Source organism: Haliotis asinina, chromosome 14 (genome assembly GCF_037392515.1).
Source record: "Haliotis asinina isolate JCU_RB_2024 chromosome 14, JCU_Hal_asi_v2, whole genome shotgun sequence".
NCBI classification, from domain to species: domain Eukaryota; kingdom Metazoa; phylum Mollusca; class Gastropoda; order Lepetellida; family Haliotidae; genus Haliotis; species Haliotis asinina.
The window spans coordinates 20090227-20112016 of record NC_090293.1 but is presented as its reverse complement, the minus strand read 5'-3'; the positions used below and the strand labels follow the sequence as shown (position 1 = coordinate 20112016).

Sequence of the window (21790 nt, the reverse complement as noted above, 5' to 3'; positions counted from 1 at the left end):
GATGTCTTCCGTTTAACTGAATGATGACTCATTTCGCTACGATACAATACGCTTCAAGAGGTCAGGGTCCGATGTAGTATCGGTTTCACCTTGCTGTACACATCCGGGTTTGGGGCAAATAGCGGCAATATCCGCTGTGGGGATTTCTGGCAGCATCAGAACCATGTGCCTGAACGTGTTAGCATAAACCTGAACGTGTTAGCCTGAACCGTCACAGATTTCACATCAGTTTTCTTTCGTGTTAAATGTTGAAAAACAATGGAAACTACACTCATGGTGTTTATTGGACTAACCACAGAAGCAAGATCTTACTCATTTGATAGAAGCGCGTGCGTCTGTATAAGAACACATGAGCGATTCGTTTTAAGCGTATTACAAAATTTTGACATTCTATTGATTCTTTTGGATTAAGTTCGCCTTGCCTACATGGGATTTCATTGTATACTCCACGGTTTGACTGACGGCGGGTACATACCGAAACATGCGTTTCATCAAACTATTCAGACAGTTACCAACTTTTCACCCGATCCGAATTTTCTCCCGTGGAAGTAAACCTCACAAACATCTCTGGTTACACTGAATTCCAAATCCTTGTTTCATAAAAAATGATATTTTACATTTTCGTGTTTGTGAGGACAAGAAGGAGCGTGGGGTTGCAATATACAAGTGCTTAGATATATCAAATCATACTGATTAATATTTATGTATCCAATTAAATGAGTTAGTCTAAAATGGACTGGTTATTGCACTAATCTGCGCAATAGAACCCAGTAAACAGGAAATGAGACTGGTCAATGTTTTGACTTGCCTCTGATGCCAAAGGCGGGTTCTCATTCCTCACGTGGGTAAACTGTTTGAAGCTCATTTTTGGTGACTTCCGCTATGGTATTGCTAGAGTAGTGTTAGAAGCGGTATAAACCCGACTCACATGATCAGTTGAAACCAAATGATTTTCATCCGACTAATAGTCATCCTTTCTAAGGTAACTTTTATGTGACGTTCAGTGTGTTATACAGTATTAAATAAACATTTTTTGAAAGCAACTATTAATTAAGGTAATAATTATACACACGTATATCGTACATAGCATTATACTTTGTTAAATACGCCATCTCTACGGCCGGACCTTACTTTCATTACAAAGTATTTTGGGGGGATCATGCAGAAGTTGTGTGACGTATTAGCATACAGTCGCCAGAGTCAAAAGGTGAAAAAATAACGTTTCTTTCTCGTTCAGATCCCGCCACAATCCGTTCCACTTCCATCCTGACTCCTCCTCAGCAGCTATGTTGTTATAATTACCATCCTCATGGAACTCCCTAAATTGTGGAATGTCAATACACTTTGGAAGTACGGTACCCGGGATAAACCGTTTGAAAAGTTACCTACGGTTTTCCTACTACATAAATAGACCTGTGAAGGGCCTGGGGAAGAATAGGTCTTCAGCAACCCATGCTTGCCATAAAAGATGACTATGCTTGTCGTAGGAGGCGACTAACGGGATCGGGTGGTCAGGCTCGCTGACTTGGTTGACACATGGCATCGGTTCCCAATTGCGCAGATCGATGCTCATGTTGTTGATCACTGGATTGTCTTGTCCAGACTCGAATATTTACAGACCACCGTCATATAATTGGAATATTGCTAAGTGCGGCGTAAAACTTTCGCTCGTCTGATACCAAATCATTAACTCATTTAATAAAAATGGTATTACACGGAAGGTCGTTTAGTATCCTCTATATATCACCTACTAACACTAGACGTGAAACTGTACACTTCGGAGCCTCGTACATAAAGTGTTCTGTCGTCACGCGATGACCCGCGTTCGATTCCTACGTACGAAGGCCATTGTGGTGTCCCCTGCCGAGGTATGGCTTGGTTATTGCTAAATTCGGCGTCAAACTACACTCTTTCGCTCTCATTTTGACCTACGAGTTACTACTGCCAAGCACAATGAAACAAAAAGCTCCAGTAAATAGGATTAGTCATTTGCTAATAATGCAAGGTATTTCAGAATTTTATATGGTTGTACCCCAAGTATGCGTCATTGCTTACTTTACTGACATGCGACTTCCTGGACTGAACTCCCATTTAAGCTGTGCCTCTTGTGTCAAGTGCATGCCAATGACACGTGAACGTATGGCGAGGTGTAAGGGTATTGTGCAATCCCTTACACTGGGTACTGTAATCAAACAAGCTCATCACTGACTGTAAAAAGTATTATATAGGATTGCTGATTTTAGGGCGATGGTGGGGGATTTGGTTCGTGTGACTTTGTTAGACCTTGAAACAGACAGTTTGTTGGTTGTAAAGCAGCATGAAATTTCCCCACAGGATTCAGAACTTTGAAGTGTATTTGTTAGTACGATATATTTTCTGAATTTTATTCGACTACAAAAATGTTTCTGCAATGGTTTTTACTTGCAAACGTCTTGATAACGTTTCAAATGTTTTCTTTCAAATGCATTTTTCAAGCACGTACTTTATTTGATGCTACGGATTATTATGAAATTGGTATATCGTAACAGCACAAATATTCCCTATCTTTCAAAGCAGTTTGTGATTAGGTCTGTGATTAAGCTGCTTTTGATAAAACCCGCGGCACGTTTGTGTGGCATTTCCGGGACAATTTTCTCCGAGTCGTAACTAAAACAACTACAAAGACATGCTTGCGTATCAATTAATGAATGGGCAGTACAAGACAGTAGAGTATATTATCAACACTTTCTTAATCTTTAAATGCAGCTAGGAGAGTGAGTGAGTTTAGTTTTATGCCATGTTCAGCGATATCCCAGCAATAGGGCGGCGGTCTGTAATAATCGAGTCTGGTCCAGACAATCCACTGATCAACTGCATGAGCGCCAACCTACGAATTTGGGATACGATGACGTGTCAACCAAGTCAGCGAGTCTGACCACCCGATCCTGTTAGCCGCCTCTTACGACAAGCATGGGTTGCTGAAGATCAATTCTAGCCCGGATCTTCACGTGTGCAACGAGATGAAACACACAAGGGGGTTGCGTTTCTTCGACAAAGGTAAAACCCGCCCTCAGTTATCTAATAGTCGAGAGTGTGAGGCTGTAATCCAGCTAAGATTAACTGCTGGTAATTTCTGAGTTTAGCATTGTGTCTGTGGCGAGCATGAATACCACACGCTGGTGTGCGTGTCCAGGGTATTGAGTCATTGACTCTCTGATCACAGGAGTTAATAGCGTTGAGGCATTGTGTCATGGGAATAGAGATACGTAGTACATAACAGGTATGAATATCACCTTGTCGGTGTGCTGTGGGAGGTGTGAAGTGCGGTGTTGAGGCATGCGATGTGTTCTGTTGTGTCATGTGGTGTCGTGTCGTGTCGTGTCGTGCTTTGTTGAAATAATTGGTGCAAAAATACAATGAAATGTGGGATCCACATTTGAGTAAGTGAGTGAGTGGTCGTTTGAGCCAGATTTCATCAATATGTTACCTCTGTCACGAGGGAGAAGAAGACCTTGATATAAGGACAACGTAAATCAGTAGCCATTTCCCAGTTTAAAAAAAATGTGAACGTTTGGCCTTGGAGACACTTCTAAAACAAATACACAGTCAAACTAGTGAGTGTAGTTTTACGCTGCTTTTAGCAATATCCAAGCTAATCACGGTGGAGGACACCAGAAATGGGCTTCACACATTTCGCCCAAGTGGGGAATCAAACCCGGATCTTCGACGTGACGAGCGAAAGTTTTAACCACCAGGCTGACCCACCGCTTTATAGATTTGACTAGACAAACAACTAGTCTCTGAAATCAACATATTTTACTGAAAAAAAGTTCATAGTAAAAATGAAATAATAATATAATGAAATGGAGCCCTGAGACTTTCTTCGTTTTCAGACGCTAAGGAAATCTAGACTTGCTACATTTTCTTGTGTGGACATTCTTGGATATATTTGCTTCAGGGTCTGTACGGCAGACTATTCAGTCAGTTGACTTGTTACTGTGGTAACGATAAAGAACGCCAGAATGCAACATAAACTACAGCTTGATTCATACGAAACGTGTCCATGTTAACAAACAAACCGAGGTAACAGTAAACCTTGCTACCCCATAGTTATATAGAAAGCAGGAGACAGTTTGATGCATGATATGAATTCACTTTGAAGAAGGAGAGTGTCATAACATTTTAGCAATACACATGACTATGACAGCAGTTACAAAATTAAGCGGGAGAGGTCTCGTGCGAACACTTGGATAGAATAGTTAATGAAAGCTTATTTAGCGAGCTGTGAACAGTTCATTAACTTGACTTGGTCTTTTTGAATTTGACCCGTGAAGGTCCGGTTTAGAGATGATCTTCAGTAACCAGTGTTTGTCGTAGAGGCGACTAACGGGATCGGGTGGTCAGACTCGCTGACTTGGTTGACACACATATATCGTCGTATCCCAACTGCATAGGTCGATGCTCATGATTTCCATCACTGGATTGTCTGGCCCAGACTGGATTATTTACAGACCAGCGCCATATAGCTGAAATACTGCTGAGTTCACCCATGTCTATGTCACAGTACAAAACACCAAAGTGTAATTTCATCCGTCATGTGCTAGTCACTTTTCCCTATTTACTATATACTTCATGTTATTTGCTAGCTATTCTGTCAGTGTGAATGTGTTAATGCAATGCGCTTGTATAATGTCTTTAATTAAATAAAAACCAAACCAAAACAGAAGGATGTTGCTTCATTTTATTCTTCAATGGGCTAGAGCCCCAGTTTGTAACAGGAAAATCTGAAACACACGGATAAAAAAATATGAACTCAAACTGAGTGGGTGAGTTAAGTTTTACGCCGCTCTTAGCAATATTTCCGCAATATCACGGTCCGGGCACCAGAGATGGACTTCACACATTGTACCCATGTAGAGAATCAAACCCAGGTCTTCGGTTTGGGCCACTAAGCTACTCAACAGAGAACAGAGAGAAGACGTACTAACGAGTTCATAGGTCTAAAAAGGGGTAACATTTTGAGTGCCTGATATGTACTCCAAGCTATTGATCATAACATTTTCATTTACCACTTCTTAAGTTTCCAACGTCGAACCATAATAACCCTGATGAAACTGCCCGAAAGTACATTTACCTTCAGATCACACTTTGTAATGTATGTACACTCGATTTCTATTGCAGATTAGGGGCTGCGGGTAGCGTAGTGATTAAAGCGTTCGCTCTTTACGCTGAAGACCCGGGTTTGATTCCCCATATGGGTACAATGTATGAAGCCCATTTCTGGCGTCCATGAGCTTGGTATTGCTGGAATAATGCAAAAAGTCGGCGTAAAACCAAACTCATTCGCCTACTGCAGATGACTTCGATTTTAGATCATGTTCTACCTGATAGGTGTACGGAGATGTCAGTGTTTTTTCTCAGCTGGGGCGTTGGGTAGAGGACAGGTATGTTAGAAATAACTGCCTGAATATTGTTTTACGCCATACTGAGAAATATTCCAGAGTCGAGACAGCTAAACACCTGCTTGACATTTGAAAATATCATTTCAGCATTCTTTCTATAACCACTCAGAAAGTTATTTTATCATTTTGTGACATTCGTTTACAGTAGGCGATGTAAACAGAGGCGTTTTCAGCATTATCACGGCTGATTCGGCTAATTTTCACGCCGAGAGTCGGGGGTTTAAAAATCCCATCGCCCAACGCCCGGGACATGTCAGTTTCTAACATCATTTCTAACAAACAAATAATGGTATCTTACTTGTCCGTGGACCACTAGATTACTTCCACTTATGGTTTCAAACTGCAAATAAACTTGGATTTCATTTCACATCTGCTCATAATGTAGCTATTACATTTCGCAATAATAGTTATTTAGAGCTATGGTTCTTTGAAATTTATCACTCCTCGATAAATAGTCCAGGAAACATTAACATCAAACATTGTGTCATAAAATCAGGTGGAAAATGAGTCAGGACAAGTTATTTTCTTGAAGTCACTTGCCCTGTGGCAAGCCGCTTTTAAAATAAATTTTGAACCCCTGTCAACATTTCAAAGTCTTAAGTAAAAAATCGCATGCATACTTTCATATCCTCTATAGTCTGTTTGTATAGTATAACAAACCTTTGGCAATATACTGCCATCAGTAAAACATTGTGGTTCGACTGTTTCCCATATGATAAACATTTGAAAATAGTAAAAGGTACATCCGACTATTTAAAACAAGAATGCAAATGACTGCATGCCTTGTTTATGAAAAACAAATATAGATAAAAAAAACCCAACGAATGCACACAGCCGTTTTGAAAGTGGTCAGATGTAACACATGTTATATTTGGGATTGCACTTGAAGTACAGCTCACAAAGTCAGCCGTCTAACTCACTCAGCCACCTGTAAGAAAGTCCGTTAGTAAATCATGGGGATAAATCATCGATGTCATCCGTTCCTTTTGTCTTACTGTAATATACAATCGGAACAGTTTGTGGTTCAGGAAATGTTTGAAGTAAAAAATGTATGAAGTAAACTCTGTTTTTGTACAACGTTTTGATTCGAACTCTCTAAGCTACGATAGCGACGGGGCTCATGTCACAGTGACTCTGTCCAGTGGAGTTGACAGAGTTATGCGCCCTTGTCATCAAGGCTTGCAAATCGACCCTAATGCACCTGAGCGAAACATCTTGAAACGGTGATCACAGAACTTCAGGAGGAGTGCAATTCTGCAGGTAATGTCCCAATTACACCTTCATAGTGCTGTCAAGTAGATGTAAGTACCGGCATTGGTGATATACGAGTGACACTGAAAGTGAAAGCGGCAGGTGATAACGGCCACTTAGCGGAGCCCACTTGGAAGGTGTCTCTCAGACTCAGAGAATGTATTGCAGGGTTTAGTCAATCTCGGACGGACTGCCGACCGGTGTAATGTGATATGCATCCATTTTTGGTTGATTTCCCAACTCTCATTTTTGCAAGCTGTGAACAAACGCTTACAACTGCATGTATTTTGATAATGCAACATGTGTTGGTTATATTGTATAAAAATAGATTTTTGGTTGTCTCACAGAATGGGACGAGGTCGAAGTGATCTCTTCTACATGTAGGACAGTGCCGCCTGTTAATGTGGAGGTTTGCAAAGCTCTAATGATGGTTGTCTGATTAAGTAAAGGTACTATTTATCATCATGGCTCCAGAGCATCATTCACTCTAAATCAAAGAGAAGGAAGGTGGAAAGTACAGTTTCACACATCCCACATCTGCAACATTGTGCTTGGCTATTGCAGTGTTAAATATTTGTATTGCACTTTTCATGCTTTAAATTCTGGCCAGACTTTATGTATTCATGTTTCAGCAGACGTAATACTGTACACATTGGTATAGTGCATGGTCTTTCATGGAAAGCTCATCAGAACAGAAAGGCAGAAACACTATTCAGTGTGGATACTTTTTCAAATCATGCCTGCCCACCTTAATAAGCATCGGCAATGTTTATTAAACAAACGTAGGGAGTGCTTTTTAAACCATTCACATGTTAATTGTGCATCTGCAATGTTTATTAAACAGACTTAGGGAGTGCTTTTTAAACCATTCACATATTAAGTTTGTCTTCACAGACTGAGCTTTAGTTGACAAATATTTTGCAAATATCAATGAGGCTAAGGACATTTTGATGAAAATCAAATTTTCCCAGAATTGTTGTTCAACCTCTGGATGTAAAGTGTATGATATGATTGATTTCCATGCATTAAATGATACCTTAGATAGCAATTGTGCAGTAAATTTAATATAACTTCTTAGATGGTGAACTTTCTGATGGAAATTAAACATGTGTTTGTTATATTCTAATCTTCTTCCCTTAAATATCAAACATGCTGACAGTACTTGATCTGTCAAAAAAGTACCCTTTTTGCACACTGAATATGACTATGCCATTCCAGTGTTTCCATGTCATCAAACACACCCTTGGTAAATGGCTTGACAATTCACATCAATTGTCATGGCTTGTACAGTCTCCTAGGGTAGCACCTTAATTTTTTTTGACAGAAAAAATGCCTCAGCTTGACACATTTTGCCACTGCAACACAGCAATATTCGTAAACTAAGTCTGTCCACAGTCCTGCATATCACTTGACTAGTCAGCCTGATATAGATCATATATTAGATGTTCCAATTTAAACTTTTATTGAGAGTAAAAATGTGATGTATATATTGTCAAATGTCATTTTTGATAATCACATGTTTTACTGAATCAAGAAAGAGATGTCTTACCACAATGTACATTTTGGCATTTGTGTTATTGGTAAAGTGTGTCTTAATGTACGATCAGACACTTCAGCAGAACGGCATGTCAGTTAGCCCGGAACAAGTATTTTTAATGTTAGTTTAGTTCAGGGCAACTGTGTTTCCTTTATCTGTTTTGTGCCTCAGATATATCATTGGTAAGAATGTAATTTGACGTGACATAAAAGAAATACTGTTTGTTCTGTCCCCATGCATGGTAAAATATAGTACAGTTGGCCCTGAACGACCATAGATATAGCACAAGGACGCTTGTTGCCTAGCTGAATTTCTTATTTATAGAAAAGTATTGTTCAAACAGGAAAAATAAATTATGATGATGATGATGATGATGATAATGATGATGATGATGATTTAAAACAGGTAAATAGGAAATGTGTTTTATATCTATATACATATGTCAGTACATATACACAGGTAATCCATTTAAATAGGCATGAAATATTATGCAAAGTTATTTATTACAGAATTTCCTGACAGTATAAATACACTATCTCTGTCTGTCATTTGTGTCCTAAAAGCGGGTTAAACACTCGCTTGTCACACCAAAAACACGGGTTTGACATCCCATATGGGTACAATGTGTGTTATTGCTTGAATATTACTAAAAGTGGCGTAAAACTAAAGTCACTAACTCTTGCAACAGTACCAAGCCATCTTTGGATCTTTCAAGATTAATGTTATTCCTTAGGCCCGAAACCAACTGAAAACCACTCAGGCCACAGGTTGTTTTTTTGCAGGTCAGTATAGATGACAGCCTTTTCATCCCCAGTAACTAGGAGTAATATTTTTCAGATATATCAGATGATTTTATTTCGATCGGCAACTGTTGTCTGTAAGTGAAATGACTATCATTTTCAAGATGCAATATATTTTACTGAGATATGATCCTTTAACCTATAACAAGTTATCCAAATATCTTTTAACCACATACAAGGTATTGTTCAGTTCATTTATGATGGTAGGTGATATATGGTGGTGTGCAATCTGTTAGTTGTCACATGTTTTGTTTGTTTTAATTATTTATGTTGTTGCAAAAATATAGGGTCTACTCATTCTGATAGGAACGACAACTTTTCATGGTTCTGGGTCCTAAGGGCCTGCAGCTTTTTATGGTTAAGGGCAAACACTGCATCTTTGTCTTCAAAACTTTTTTTTTGTGAAAATTAAAAATGCGAAGAAAAAAAAGAGAGAATAGTTTGGATAATGTATTTCTGACTAGATATGCTTTAGCTGACAGAAGTTGACTTAGCCAGTAGGTATTCTAGAAGTAACACTATTGTCCCATGTATACAGCTCTGTCACTGAGATAGTCACTCTCAGTTCCTGAACCACATTATTTTCTCCACTGCCTACCCCTCTCTGCAATGCTTAAGTCCTAAATGGAGCAAGCCTAGATTTCCTCATGCTCTGAATCTCTGGTCTCCTTGGTACTTCTTCTGAGTTTAAATGGGCTGTGTTTGTTACTATCAAAATTATTCACATATACAGCGACTTGGCATCTGTCTATCAGAGTGAGAAATATTACTAAGGAGAATGGATTCACCTGTGTCCTGACTGACCAGTTAGTTCAGTGCTAGCCTGACCCCTGGCACCAGCAAACTGAATACCAGGGGAACAAGTAGTTGTCAGCAGTTGTGGGGCAAGCTGTATTCAAACTGGGTTAGTTTTAGGGGTGTCATTATTCACTGAATCTTTAATGCACTGTTATGAATATGATCAGTGAACTGATGCAGGTATTGTATCAGCTGCTCCAGCATCAATACAAACAACAAAATATACATGTATACTTTCTTTATCATGACATGTTGAAAATTTTCACGTAAAAACATAATTAAACCACACAAAAAATATTACATAATTTTAAAAAGTACTAGTACCTTAAAACCAGACAAACAATAAATATTAACATGATTCAGGATTGTACTGAAAATTATACACCCAACTGATTTGGACTACATATTCATTCTTTTACGTCTGTATGCACTCGTACAAAACCTACTGGGATCACTGATTATGTTAATATTATCAGTGTCAGGAAATCGTAAGTATTAGGAACTTTGTCTCAGTATTAGATCTTGAGGTGAAATGGGGATGAAAAGTTATTTTCTTTATTTTTTAATAAATGTAAAAAGTTTATTAATTAGTTAAAAACTACGTCAATACACAAATCTCAATCTCTCTCCCACTGTTTCTGAGTGTGTGCATGTCTCTCTGTTTACAACAGAAATTATTTGGGACAATTTAGTTTGAAGAAAACATGCTTTATTTTACAGAATTTGATTTACACCTATGAAGCTGTTTTTAAAAATCCCTAAGAAAGTGACAAATGTAGGGTGTCATTACTCTCAGTTGATAATTAATATGGAAAACCTTTTAACTACTGCTTATCTAATATGGCCATGGTGAAATAACATTAGCTGAGTTTCATGATGGATGAAACATTTTCTTCCACCTGGCACACTTCAACTCCTCAAGGCATGCCTAAACATCATCAGCATTTTTATGAATATTTTGTGGTGCACTGAAAAAAAACATGTTTCTCTCCCAGAACTCCTCTGGGTTCATTTCCTCTGATGATGGATAACTGGTTTTCATGTCATCTGTCTGCAGCCAAGATATTATTCGTGACATTTATTGTATAATTATTTCAATAGGCAGCAAGTGCTGTTGTTGCAAGTTGTTTAAACTCCTGAAACCAGAAAATCACCTATCTTATTTGTGTTATTGGGCGTGATCTGGCCATGTCATCAGGTTCAGCTTCAGGTCAGAGAGCTGTAAAGTGAAACATCCCAGCCAGGTAGTAACAATGTGGAGAATGTGTGGGCCCAGCTGACAGATTTTGGCCCCTCCTTTTGTGCTTTAAAGACTACTTTTCATGGTGCACTTGTAAGTATTGTATTGAAACCGTTTGTACATTTATCTGGTTATCTGATACCCAGAAATTACACCATTTGCCTTTGTGTTCATGAGATCATAGTGATAGTGGAGATTTACGACCTATTTGTCATTCTGCTGGTGTTGTGTGTTCAGCACTGTGTGTCTTGTGTGAAGAACGACTTAATTTGTTCATTTGTATTGTGTTTGAGCATGTAGATAAGAGTGAGGATAACGATCTGCAGATAACGATCTACAGATAACAGAAAAGTGGTATCTATAAGAATTGAACAATATATGAGAACAGGAATGCATCATGGTTGCAATAAAGAGGGATGGCTTACAATCAGTGTTAGATTGTATTTAATAACTAAAGTTATTATCTTGATTAACATGATTGATGTAAGATTGTATAAAATGATCAAAGTTATTATCTTAATTAACATAATTGATGAAAGATTGTATTTAATAACCAAAGTTGTTGTCTTGATTAACGTAATTGATATTGCAGTACAGTACATTTTCATTAGACTTATTTAATATGACATAAATCTATGAGAAGTATACATTAAGCATAACACATAATTATTGCCTTATTGGGACACAAGTATCTAAACACTGTTGATGTGTTGCACGTCATAGGATGTTAAGAAACTACTGACAAAAATGTTCCCTTAAGAGGTTCAGGAAATATATCATCAATCAAGGTCAGTGAATAACTACAACTGGATTATTTTCAGTGACCGCGGTAGGTTTTGTACGAGTGCGTGCAGAAATAAAATTATAAATATGTAGTCCAAATCCTTTGGACATGAAATTTTGGTACAATCCTGAATCATTTATTCTCAATATGAATCAATTTAAAGTATGCTCAGTGACTGAAATTTAATTATGTTTGCAATTTGGGCCTGATGCCACTATACTGAATAAAAATGTCTGTCTGTCTGTCTGTCAATATGTGGCGGTTCTATGGTACTCTTAAAAATTATGTAGATCAGAATCTATGTGTTCCAAACCAAAGTTTTTGCGTGGTTTTATTATTTTTTGTGTGAAGAACGCATGTTTCTGCGATAACCTGAACATTGATTTTCACATATCACCTCTGTATTACCACATCTTTAACAGTAATTAGAATGGGTACTAATAGTGTTGACCAGACACCAAGAAGTCACCTTTGATAACTTAGTAGACAGGTTAGTCTGTCAAAGAGACCATGAAAGTTGAAACAAATATATCCAGTTCAATACAGCCTTTGAAGTCTATGGCTGATCACTAGAGGTGTGATGATACAGAAAATTCACGATATGATACGCATTGAGATATCTTGGAATGATGCGATACAATTCAATAGACAACATGATATGTTATTTTCAGTTATTTTTTTTAGAAAAGTATATTTTGATATCAAGTAACAGTGTAAATATACACGTAACTGTCAATTTCTAGTGACAACAATGTTGAGGTCAACAATATGTATACCGATACAAAAGAAAGTATTGATATATTTATTGCCCGATAAAGTATCACGATTATCAATTCTACAATATATCGTCACAGCTCTACTGATCAGTGTTATTACAGTAGAAAGTATGTTTGATTTTGTGAAGAAGATTAGCAGCTGTATTGTTTTATGAAAAGAGACTAGGTGTGGGTTACTGACTAGTCTGTAAGTGACCATTACTAAAGTGTTCCACAGCACTAACAAGCACAGAGCTCTCTGACAGCTGGTGACAATACAAGCTGAAGACTAGACAAGCTGACACAGTGCTGTGTGTATTGAGTCAATAGTTGTCTTGTCCCATATACAATCCCCTACAATCAGTTTCTCATATGGTACTTTTGGTTGACAACGAATATTGACCAAAATATCATGATATACTAAGCAATCTATTGACCTGGAATGTGGAGTGTTGAGATTCACAGATGCCACACAGTGTTGTGTATAGGATAGTGGTAATATTGAGTCCTTCATTTATATGACATGATGCATGTACAATGTAGTGTTCGCAAATGGACATTGTGTCCTGTAAGTTTCAGATGTCTGGCTGACTCACTGAAAATTCCCAGGACCAATAGAATGAAATTAAATTCACATTTCAGATTTGACATTTCTTACAATATAATTGGGATTGAAATTGTCAACATTTTATAGTAGCATAACATACAGTACCATAAACAGCAAACAAGTGTCTTATGTCATGTTTTATCTGCGGTGTTGCATTCTTCATACACCAATGACGGGTAGCCAGCCTATCTTTGGGAGTAGATTTAGGGTGTTTTTTTTCTCAGTTTCACGCCTATGGTAATAAATAGAATATTATATTCATGCCCTCATCATACTATGTCTAAGAAACTCCAGTCGCCAACATGCCAACATTTCAGCACTTGTTTTGGAAACACAGTATGACGTGGGCACTCATGAGATATGCTCTATATATTGCATATGAATAAAAATTGCTCGGTATTGTGTTAGTTCTCATAGTCGTCCTGCTTTTTGTGCAACTTACAAACCGATAACATCTTACAATTAGTGTTCAGTGCCTATAATTTCGAAGCTCTCTTAGCGCTAAGATAGTCGTAAGTTAGTGTTAATGTATGGCACTTACTTAGGCAATGTGTGCTTTCTATAGGAGGCTTTGAAAGGGATCGAGTGGTCAGGCTTGCTGACATGGTTCATATCATCTCATCCCATTTGTATTGATCAGTGCTCATGTTTTCTGTCTCTGGGTTTTACCATCATTATATGATTATTTACTAACCACCATTAATTGGAACACTGCTGATTACCAACAAAAATTATTTTCCTTTGAGATATGTGTCATGTCACACCATAATTAACTACACATTTGTCATATCACGCTTTTACTTCAACTGTACTAAAAGGCGACTGCTTGTCAGAAGAGGCGACTAACCGGATCAGGTGGTCAGACTCGCTGACATGGTTGTCACATGTCATCGTTTCAAAATTGCGCAGATCGATGCTCATGTTGTTGATCACTGGATTATCTCATCCAGACTCGATTATTTACAGACTGCAGCCATATAGCTGGGATATTGATGAGTGTGGCATCAAACAACTCACTCACTCAAGTGAACAACCGCATCACATGTTTAGTGTTGAGATATGCATTGTATCATATCTTTACTTGATGTAAATATGACATCATTGCTACTGTTCTATGTATTACATTGTCACTACTGATGATGATTGCCTGACTGGAGACACATCAGCAGTATTCATATCATCATAATATGCATATGGTCAGTGTATGAAAAGGTGTCTGCCCGGCCGCCTACTGATTGCTGGTTACATGGTGGGCTTACAACATTATTGTATAGCCAACCCTGTTGGCCAATCCATTTTCCATGGATATATATTTTGCCATGTCACTGACTATGGGTGATATTTTGAAAATAGTTTACAATTGTGGTAGCTAGACGATGTCTGTATGTATAGTTCAAGATCAGTCAAACCATAACTTCCACAGATCAACCTACCCTTTTATCTATCACTAAACGTGATTGGTCTAAAGAATGCTTTCAGTGACCAAGTCATTTTTGTTAAATTTGCTGTTGCGCATGTTTACTTTTCACAAGGAGTGTTACAAATCCCCTGTGCCACTTGCATGATTAACATGTAGGCACCATTCTTTCCAAAGATACTGACCATCCTGACTTTGCCTGTTTGTCTCATTCACAAGGCAGTGACACTAAATGAATCAACAGGGACCACCAAGTTGTGCTTTGTAAAATTTGTTTTTGAATATGTTTAAGTTTACCTCACTATAAGCAATTCTTTGGTAAGAGTATTTTAACACCTTGCCTCAGTTTCCTGTTTTTAATACAGGGTTTCATACACTGATATGGTGTAACAGTTTATGACAAATAAGGAAGATGTAGAACATAGTCATAGGCTACAGCCAATATTATTTGTGATGACATAATGTTTCAACCTCTCAAAATGACATTTGTGTCAACTAGGGCTGCAGCATTTCACCCAGACCTCATTTCCATTTGATTTTAGATATTGGCCTCTTGATTCAAGCATTTTTGATTCGATTCTTCATACAAGTAAAAACATCAGATTTCATTTAACTCACTTACTTAGTCTATTTTTGTTAATCATGAAATTCGTTGTCAACTTGTCGATGACTACTACCGTTGTACTACAGTTGTTATTGTAATATTGTATTATTGTATTGTATTATTGTTATTGTAGCCTGGTGTCTGCTAATCATGTTTCACCTTATTTCCACACTTGGTACCACTTGATTTGGAGTCAAAATTACATTCTGGTTCTGTGGAAGTACTTTAGATAGGTATTCAAATGTCGAATCGAAATAGTAGAAAATGCTATTCAAAAAATGAAACTAAGAGTCAGATTTTATTTTCAATGGATCATACCAAATTGTTGCACTGGCAGCTCAAGTGTCAACCCTACTATTGGATTCGGAAATGATGTCCATTGCTAGAAAGCATCACATTCATGAATTTTGTTTTTGTTGAGAAAGTAATGCAGGATTTCTCCTGCAAATTCAATGTTTTTATATATGCTTAGTAGATGAGATTTTTCATTTTTGTAAAATAAAAAGTTCAAGATGAGAAAAAGGCCCATCAGAATGACATGTTGATGATGCTGATTAAATAAATACTGTTAAATCATGGGCTTCCTGGGGTCACAATTACCATGATTACAAATCACATGTTATATTTGTAGGACCACTAGCATGCTGATGATGCTGATTAAATAAATACTGTTAAATCATGGGCTTCCTAGGGTCACAATTACCATGATTACAAATCACATGTTATATTTGTAGGACCACTAGCATGCTGATGATGCTGATTAAATAAATACTGTTAAATCATGGGCTTCCTGGGGTCATCATTACCATGATTACAAATCACATGTTATATTTGTAGGACCACTAGCATGCTGATGATGCTGATTAAATAAATACTGTTAAATCATGGGCTTCTTGGGGTCACAATTACCATGATTACAAATCACATGTTATATTTGTAGGACCACTAGCATGCTGATGATGCTGATTAAATAAATACTGTTAAATCATGGGCTTCTTGGGGTCATCATTACCATGATTACAAATCACATGTTATATTTGTAGGACCACTAGCATGCTGATGATGCTGATTAAATAAATACTGTTAAATCATGGGCTTCTTGGGGTCACAATTACCATGATTACAAATCACATGTTATATTTGTAGGACCACTAGCATGCTGATGATGCTGATTAAATAAATACTGTTAAATCATGGGCTTCTTGGGGTCATCATTACCATGATTACAAATCACATGTTATATTTGTAGGACCACTAGCATGCTGATGATGCTGATTAAATAAATACTGTTAAATCATGGGCTTCCTGGGGTCATCATTACCATGATTACAAATCACATGTTATATTTGTAGGACCACTAGCACGCTGATGATGCTGATTAAATAAATACTGTTAAATCATGGGCTTCCTGGGGTCACAATTACCATGATTACAAATCACATGTTATATTTGTAGGACCACTAGCATGTTGATGATGCTGATTAAATAAATACTGTTAAATCATGGGCTTCCTGGGGTCACAATTACCATGATTACAAATCACATGTTATATTTGTAGGACCACTAGCATGCTGATGATGCTGATTAAATAAATACTGTTAAATCATGGGCTTCCTGGGGTCACAATTACCATGATTACAAATCACATGTTATATTTGTAGGACCACTAGCATGCTGATGATGCTGATTAAATAAATACTGTTAAATCATGGGCTTCTTGGGGTCACAATTACCATGATTACAAATCACATGTTATATTTGTAGGACCACTAGCATGCTGATGATGCTGATTAAATAAATACTGTTAAATCATGGGCTTCCTGGGGTCATCATTACCATGATTACAAATCACATGTTATATTTGTAGGACCACTAGCATGCTGATGATGCTGATTAAATAAATACTGTTAAATCATGGGCTTCTTGGGGTCATCATTACCATGATTACAAATCACATGTTATATTTGTAGGACCACTAGCATGTTGATGATGCTGATTAAATAAATACTGTTAAATCATGGGCTTCTTGGGGTCATCATTACCATGATTACAAATCACATGTTATATTTGTAGGATCACTAGCATGTTGATGATGCTGATTAAATAAATACTGTTAAATCATGGGCTTCTTGGGGTCATCATTACCATGATTACAAATCACATGTTATATTTGTAGGATCACTACCATCACTAACAACCTACACCAGGTTAAAATCATATGTTTTTATCACATAATGATACAGTGTCACTCCATCGAACTTTAAGATAAACGTAAAAAAATCCTGTTTGTTGATGATAAACATCAAATATTGAAATCCATTTTAACCTTGCCTTGTGTTGTGGTAAAAATAATATTCTATTATTCTGTGTGTCAGCTTGTTCTTTTCAGACCACTGTAATGAATCTATTATGTTTTCATAATAATTTTATGAGTATAATACAAAAACCCAAGTGTTTTGGCTGGAAACTGCAAAGCATGCTATTGTTGTTTGATATATGCATGAAGGACAATAGAGGGTATTGTAGTTTTTCTACCAACATTGAATCCAGGAGGGAGTTTTGAATTTTTCTGTAGGCATTTGTAAATAATCCATCAAAATGAGCCAGTCACAGTTACTTGTTTTGCAGATGCCCCTCTGATCTAGAGAAATACTGTCACATGGATACCTCACAATAGCCACTGAATTTTGTATTTGCATGTCTTTTACAAATCAAACCACTTCTAATGTTGGTGCTGTGCCAAGGGTTTCTTTGAGGTTTTTGTGAAAATGGTTGTATTGTGTATTGCCAGTTATTGTTCAGATGCTTGTGGAGGAGTGAGTGAGTGAGTGAATACTGAGCATGGATCAGTAGTATTTCCATCTTTTGAGGAGTCAAGTCTAAGCGGACAATAATCGCCCCAATCTTTTATTTATTATTTTGTAAACATTATCATCTATGCTATCAATTTGTCCCTTAGGCCAGACCATTTTCATTTCTTGTTTTACAGATCAGTCTGCCGTATTTTTGTCAATAACAAGAACAATTTTTCCCACTCAAAAAACAAAATCCGAATGTTATTATGGCTGAAAATGTAAACTCACAAGAAAATACTTTTTAGATTGTTTTTTGACCCATATTCACTTCAAAACTTCCCACAATTAAAATACTTTTGAGTCTTTACAAGAAATATTACTTTGATTGAAAATTCTGTTCTTAATTTTCTTCCTGCCTGCCTTTAGGTTTTGAGTGGACAAAAATCCGTAAAACAAGAAATAAAATTGTTCTGGCCTTAGAGAATTGAGCAAGTTGGCCATGCAGGCTGATCCTTATTCCAAGGAAATAACTCCTGTGTTTTTCATGGGGGTGTACATCAACATGTATTTGCCTAGCATACTTAGCTGGGGCGTGTGTTGTTCTAGTTACTTCCTTGTGACTTATGTTACTGCTAGCTCAACATGATTTTATCACTTGGCACCTCACAACCACGATAACAACAGATTGTTAGTTTAGGTGAAGACACTGTACCATGTCCTTAGATTGTTTGGGATTCTTAACTATGTGGTCCTGACTGGCCATTTTAGATTTTTTATACTTTTTCCCAAAGTTTAGGAATATCATTCCTTATCCATTTATTACCAAAATATTCGTCAGTTGTGGATATACATTGTATGAGATAAATAAATCCATTAGCTACTTCTGCACCTGGTTCTGGTATCATCTGCTGTAACATTGCTGGAACGCTCGCTCACTCGCTCACTCACTCTGATTTTTCACACTGTACTGAATTTTCAGTCTGCTACACAAAAAATGGCTGACATCAGAGAATATTCTTTCATGGAATTTTTCCAGGGAGTCCATCTGTACTTCTTTTTGTGTACTTATATTCGATGAAAAGGCCAATACCCTACAAAAACTAAAGTCAACATGGTCAGTGTTTCAGAAAAGAAACCATTGAAGAGTTTGATGTCTGTTCACGGATACCTCGCAATAGCCATTAAATTTTGTATTTGCATGTCTTTTACAAATCAAACCACTTCTAATGTTGGTGCTGTGCCAAGGGTTTTTTTTGTTGAGGTTTTTGTGAAAATGGTTGTATCATTTATTGCCAGTTACTGTTTCAGATACTTGTGAGTGAGTGAGTGAGTGAGTGAGTGAGTGAGTGAGTGAGTGAGTGAGTGAGTGAGTGAGTGAGTGAGTGAGTGAGTGAGTGAGTGTAGTTTTACATAACAGTCAGCAATATTCCAGCTATATTGCTCATGTCTGTAAATAATCAAGTCTCGACCAGACAATCCACAGATGATCAGCATGAGCATCGATCTGCACAATTCGGACCTGATGGCATGTGTCAACCAAGTCAGCGAGTCTGACCACTCGATCCCGTTAGTCACCTCCTACAACAAGCATAGTTGCCTTTTATGGCAAGCATGGGTTGCTGAAGATATATTCTACCCTGGGTAGAACTGCATGAGACCTTCGGTAAGCTGAATTTTTTAGGAGCAGTTTGTAGAAAGGAGCAGAATTATCTAAAGCTTACCCTTTTATCAGACAAATATTTCTGGAAGGAAGAAAACAACATTGTATCACTTCGTGTGAAATTCAAATTTGCAATGAAACATCACTGGACTTTGATGACCTGTGTTATCAGATACATGCATTATGTGTAACAGAATAAAGGCCAAGTAAAGTCGTATTTTCCATATGCATGGAATAACAACAAACATCACAAGACATGATTATTCAATTGTCGTTGCTGTTATGCTACTTGTTATTCATCTAAGCCTGATAAAGCAGTCATTTGTGTACACGTTTTGCTCCAGTTCACATGGAGATTTAGTTAACAAATGATTAAAAAATACTACTTCAAGTAATTTATGTATCGTAAAGGCATTATTACAAGGGATGACTGTGTTTGAAGTTATGTTCTAGGAGATGTGTAATTGTACAAAATGTCCCAATGTCTCTTATAAAAATTTATATTATAATTCTATTAGCATTCATAGATTTCCATTGTACGCCTGGGTTGTGCTAATGTCGACATTAATTATCACACTATAGTTGCTTTGTGTGATGGAACTCGGAGCCTGAGTAAAACTAGCAGAAGCTGCAGCATTTTTTAGCAGGTTAATTTCTCGATCCTTTTCTGAAGTAGTGACTAGTCCATTTACAGAACCTTCGCCTTGATAAAACGCAGTTTGCGTTGAAAATGTTTGAATTGAATTTCTGCAGGTACAGAAAGTTTGTCATGTGTTTTATCATGAGGATAAAACTTTGTAAAATACGACCTTATTTGGACAATAGAGTTAAGAGCATTTAGCATGATCAGCATAGGTTCCACTCCACTAAATTAGAATCACATGCTCCCTCAGCGGGCACCATATGTAAACGAATCAAGAGACAGAGACTTGTGACAGCTGTGATTGGATGAAATAGTGTAAGATGTTTATGTGTTTTAAAAGCACATGTATCCAGTAACTAAAACTGACCACAATTATAAGTGCTTTGTGCTGTCATTTTTTAAGCACCATGACATATACTTATGTGTGTAAGGATATTTTCAAGTAGGTGACTTTTGGTTCAAAACTGAGTTTAATATGTTCCACTTCCTGTGCTTGGAAAAATGTGCCAGACAAGAAGTCCAAGAATAGTGTGTTGTAGTTTAATGGCCTGACTGTACCTATGTGTATATGAAATGGCCGCCGACAGTCTGCATGTTTTTTAGAAAGATACAAGGTTACTATAGAAGTCTATGGGGAAACATCTGTTGTTGTGTAACCTGTAGAAAGCTCTGAAACATTAGAGTTACTCCCCTTCCCTTCTTCCGCTAACAGACATTATGATGCAGTGTTGACCAGGCAACCCACTATCAGCGACTGTATAATCATGCCATGGAAAACAGCTGTCAAATGAATGTGAGATGGAAAATGGAGAAAACTATCACCAACGCGCAGTAGGGGAGAATATGGTGAAATGTGATAAAATGTGGCATATTGAGTAGAACATTATGATCTAATGAGAAAGAAACTGTATCTGGCAAAATGGACGAATCAGTGCTAGAGTTGCTCATGCTGCATGACTGACAGGATGTGGACTATCTATATACCAGTTCCGTCGCTTCCTGTTGCCATGCATTTTGGGACTGTACTTTAATATGAACTGGGATTGTGTCAGAGCAGTTTTACTAATGAAATAATCATGAACCAATTGTGAATACTTCTGTACAAATACACATGAAAAAATGCAAAAATATAGTCTAAATACATTCTGTCAGTGTGTAATCACCTCTGCATTCTTTTATGCTTGAATACCTGTATTCCATACAGATTTTTGTTTATTTTTACCTAATGTTTGTTTCACTCTTGTGTGGGCTCCACGGCAGTGCGCTGTATTGTTTTGCCAACTGTTTATGTAATGTTTATAAAAGCCTTACTGTTGAGAGTTTACGTGACATGTCACACACTTGGGGAAGCACATGAACATGCACAAATTACAAGTCAAATAAAGTCTTTGAATGTCATTTAGAAGTGAAAATACATAAGAATGAAGATTTTTATGGATATCAACTTCTTTATGAGAG

General features: G+C 37.3%; 1 protein-coding gene across 1 annotated transcript in view; it reads left to right on the top strand.

Annotated features, from left to right (window-relative positions):
• Positions 1 to 6611: 6611 nt before the first annotated feature.
• Positions 6612 to 21790, top strand: part of LOC137261694 (uncharacterized) — a 53753-nt gene continuing 38574 nt past the window's right edge. The window contains exon 1 of the mRNA XM_067799472.1: positions 6612 to 6701. The gene's annotated coding sequence lies outside the window, so the exon portion shown is untranslated. The remainder of the gene's footprint in view (positions 6702 to 21790) is intronic.